Source organism: Dipodomys merriami, unplaced genomic scaffold (assembly GCF_024711535.1).
Source record: "Dipodomys merriami isolate MVZ:Mamm:240054 unplaced genomic scaffold, mDipMer1.0.p SCAF_105, whole genome shotgun sequence".
In the NCBI taxonomy this organism is placed as follows: Eukaryota; Metazoa; Chordata; class Mammalia; order Rodentia; family Heteromyidae; genus Dipodomys; species Dipodomys merriami.
In genome coordinates this window covers 4,076,318-4,081,618 of record NW_027202327.1, presented here as the reverse complement: position 1 = coordinate 4,081,618, position 5,301 = coordinate 4,076,318, and positions in this window count along the sequence as shown.

The following is a 5,301-nucleotide window of genomic DNA, read 5'->3' as shown; positions in this document are numbered from 1 at the left end:
CCTAAACCAAACCCTAACCCTCACCCTAAAACTAACCTAACCCTAACACTAACCCTAACCGTCATCCTCACACTAAACCTCACCCTAACCCTAACTCTCACCATAACCCTAACACTTGCCCTAACCCTAATCCTCACCCTAACCCTAACCCTCACCCACACACCCTAACTCGAAAACTGACCCGAACCCTTACCCTCACCCTAACACTCTCCCTAACCCTAACCTAACCCTATTCCTAAACCTAAACCTCACCCTCAAACTCATCCAAACCCTAACCCTAACCCTAAACCTAACCCTCACCCTAACCCTAGCCCTCACAATCACACTACATCTACCCCTAACTCTAACCCTACCCCTCTCCCTAACCCTAACCCTAACCCTCAACCTAACCCTAAACCTACCCCTAACCCTCACCCTCACACTAAACCTAAACCTAACACTAACTCTCACCCTAACCCTAATCCTCACCCGCACCCTATCCCTCACCCTCACACTCACCCTCAACCTCACCCTCACCCGAACCCTCATCCTCTCCTTAACCCTCAGTCTCACCCTAAACATCACCCAAAACCTAACACTCACCCTAATCCTAACCTTAACCTTAACCCTCACCCTAACCTCACCCTAATTATTACACTCACCTTATCTTTAATCGTAACCATAACCATAACCCTCACACTAACCATAACCCTAATAACTCTAACCCTAATGTTAACGTAACCCTAACCTTCACCCTCACCTTGACCCTCACGCTCAGCCTAACGCTAACCCTAACACTATTCCTAATTCTATCTCTCACCCTCAACCAGACCCTAAACCTAACCCTAACCCTCAACCTCATCGTGACCCTCACACTAACCCTCACCCTCACCCTCACACTTACCATCAACATCACTCTAAACATCACCCTAAATCTAACCCTCACCCTAACCCAAACCCTCACCGTAATGCTAATTCTCACCCTAACCCTCACACTAAACTTAACGCTAACCCTAAACATCACCCTCACCCTAAACCTCAACCTAAATCTTATCCTCACAGTAACCAAAAGTCTCACCCTAACCCTAACCCTAACCCTACCCCTAACCCTAAACCTAACCCTCACCCTCACCCTAACACTCACCTTCACCCTAAACCCAACCCTAAGCCTAACCCTCAAGCACAACCTAACCCTCACCCTCACTCGAACATTCACCCTCACCCTAATACTCCCCCTCACCCTAACCCTCACCCTCACAATAAACATCACCTAATCCTAGACCTCAGCCTAACCCGAACCCACTACCTAACCCTAACCCTCACCCTGACCTTCACCCTCAACCTATCCCTGACCCTAACCCTCACCCTAACCCTAAGCGTCACCCTAAACCTAACTCTCACATAACCCTAACCCTAACACTAACCCTAACCCTAACCCTCACCCTCACCTCACCCTCATCCTAACCCTAGCCCTAATCCTAATCCTAACACTAACCTTAACCCTCAACTTAACCCTAAACCTCACCCTAACCCTTACCCTCACCATAACCCTAACCCTAACCCTACCCCTCAGACTAACCCACACCCCAAACCTAACCCTGACCCTAAGCCTAACCCTAACCCTCACCCTAACCCTAACACTAACCTTAACCCAAACCCTCACACTAATCCTAACCATAAACCTCACCCTCACAAACACCCTCATCGTCACCCTAACAATCATCCTAACACTCACCCTCACCCTCACCCTAACCCTAACCCTAACCCACACCCTCACCCTAATTCTAACCCTGAACCTGACCCTAAACCTTACCTAACCAAAAACCTCACCCTTACCCTCACCGTAACCCTAACCCTAAACCTAAACCTAACCCACACCCTCACCCTAATTCTAACCCTGAACCTGACCCTAAACCTTACCTAACCAAAAACCTCACCCTCACCCTCACCCAAACCCTAAACCTCACCCTCACCCTAGACCTAACCCTAACACTAAACCTCACCCTAACCCTAACGCAAACCCTACCCATCACTCTAACCCTCCCCCTAACCCTAACGCTAACCCTCCCCCTAACCTTAACCCTAACCCTCACCCTCACCCTCACACTCAGCCTCACTTAACCAAACCATAAGCCTAACCCTAACCCTCACACTCACCCTAACCTTAAACCTAACAATAACTCTCACCATCACCTTCAACCTCACCCTAACCCTAACCCTCAACCTCACCCTCACCCTAACCCTCACCATCACCCTAAACTTCACCCCAACCCTAAACCTCACCCTAACCCTAAACCTAACCCTAACCCTCACACTCACCCTAACCCTAAGCCTAAACCTCACTCTAAACCTAAACCTAACCTTAACCCTCACCCTAAACCAAACATTAACCCTCACCCTAACCCTAACTCTTACCCTAACCCTAACCCTAAACCTCACCTTAACCATAACTCTAATACTCACCCTAAACCTAATGCTTACCCTAACCCTAAGCCTAAAGTTTACCCTCACCCTAACCTAACCCTAACCCTTACCCTCAACTTCACCCTCACCCTAAACTTAACCCTAACTCTCAAAGTCACCCTAAACCTAATCCTAACCCTAACCCACACCCTCACTGTCACCTCACCCTAACATTCACCGTCAACCTCACCTTCCCCCTAACCCTCAAACTAACCCTAATCCTCACCTCACCCTCACCCTAAACCTAACCCTAAAACTAACCCTCATCCTCACCCTCAAGCTAAACCTCAAGGTCACCCTCAGCCTCACCCTCACCCTCATCCTAAACCTCACACTCAACTTCACCCTCAGCTTAAACCTCAACTTCACTGTAAACATCACCCAAACCCCAACCCTAACCCTAAACCTAACCCTAACCTTAACCCTCACCATAACCCTAACGATAAACCTTACCCTCATGCTCACCCTAAAACTCACCATAAGCTTTATCTTCATACTAACTCTAACTCTAACCCTAATGCTAACAGTCACAATAACCCTAACACTTTCCCTAACCCTAATCCTACCCCTCAACCTAACCCTCACCATCACCCTAACCCTCACCATAAACCTAACCCTAAACCACACCCTAACCCTCAACCTCACCCTCACCCCAACAGTCACCCTGACTGCAACACTCAGCCTCACCCTAAACATCACCATAACCATAACCCTCAATCTAACCCTAACCCTAAGCCTCACCATAACCCTAACACTGAAAGTAACCCACACCATCAACGTAATCCTCACCCTAACCATAACCCTAACCATTACCTAATGGAAAGAATCACCTTCACCCTCACACTCAACCTAACACACACCATCATCGTAGCCCTCACCCTAAACCTAAACGTCACACTAACCCTCAACCTCACCTTCACCGTACCCCTAACCCTAACCCTAACCATCACTCTAATCCTCAACCTAACCCTAAACTTAACCATAATCATAACCCTCACCCTAACTCTAACCCTTATCCTAAACCTAATCCAAACCCTAAATCTCACCCTAACCCTAATCCTAACACAAACCCTCACCCTCACCCTAACCCTCACCTTAACACTAAGCCTAACACTAACCCTCCCCCTAAACTTAAAACTAAAGCTAAGCCTCACCCTCACCCTAACCCTCACCCTAACCCTTATCCTCACACTAACCCTAAACCATACCCTCACCCTCACCCTCACCATCACACTAACCCTAACCCTTACGCTCAACCTCACCATCACCCTAACCCTAACCCTAAACCTAACCATCACCCTAACCCTAAGACTTACCCTAACCCTAACCCTCACGATAACCCTCACCCTAACACTAAACCTAAACCTAACCCTCACCCTCACACTCACCCTCACCCTAACCCTAACCCTCACCCTAACCCAAACCCTCACCCTAACCCTAACCCTACCCCTCACCCTAAACCTCACCCTCAGCCTAACCTTAAACCTATACCTCACTCTAAACCTAACCCTAACCCTAACCCTTACCCTCACCCTAACCATAACCCTAAACCTAAGACTAAACCTTACCTAACTGAAAACCTCACCCTCAACCTCAGACTCACCCTAACCCACACCCTCACCGTAGCCCTCACCCTAAACCTAAACCTCACCCTAACCTTATCCCTAAACCTCCCCCTCACCCTAAACCTAACCCTAACCCTAACCTAAGCCTCACCTTTACCCTCACCCTCACCCAAACCCTACCCTAAACCTAACCCTCACATTAATCCTCACCCTAACCTTAACGCTAACCCTAACTCTCACCCACACCCTAACCCTCAACCTAAACCTTACCCTCAACCTGACCCTAACCCTAACCCTTAACCCTAACCCTCACACTAACCCTAACCCTCACACTAACCCTAACCCTACCTCTCACCATAACCCTAAACCTAACCCTAACCCTAACCCTCACCCTAACTCTGACCCTAACAGTCACCCTAACCCTAACCCTCACACTAACCCTCACATTCAAAATAATCCTCACCCTAACAATAACCCTAACTCTTACCTAACCGAAACCCTCGCCTTCACCCTCATTCACACTGTAACACTCACACTCACGCTAGCTCTCACCTTAAACCTAACACTAACCCTAATCTTCACTCTCACCCTCACCGTCACCCTCAGCCTAACCCTAACACTAACCCTAATCCTCAACCTAACCCTCAACCTCACCCTCACCCTAACCCTAAACCTAACCTTCACCCTCACTCTCACTGTCATCCTCAGCCTTACCCTAACCCTAACCCAAATCGTAACCCTTACCCTCACCGTCACCCTCACACTCACCCTAAACCACACCCTCACCATAGCATTCACCCTAAACCTAAACCTAACCCTAAATATAAACCTAAACCTCACTCTTACCCTAACCCTAATCCTAACCCTAAAAATAACCCAAACCCTAACCCTAATCCTAACCCTAACCCTCACCCTAACCCTAACCCTAAACCTAAAACTCACCGTAATCCTAATACTAACTCTAAACTTCACCCTCATTGTTACCGTCACCCTAACACTGACCCTCAAACTCAACCTCACCCTAAACCTCAAACTAACCCTAACACTCACCTAACCCTAACCCTAACCGTCACACTCCCCCTAACCCTATCCCTTACAGTAAAAATAACGCTCACCATCATCCTCACCCTAACCCTCACCGTAACCCTAACCCTAACCCTAACCCTCACCCTAAACTTCAACCTAAACCTAATCCACTCCCACACCCTAAACTTCATGCTAACACTCAGCCTCACACTAAACAACACCCTAACCCTAACCCTCACTCTAAACCTAGCCCTAACTCTAAAACTAA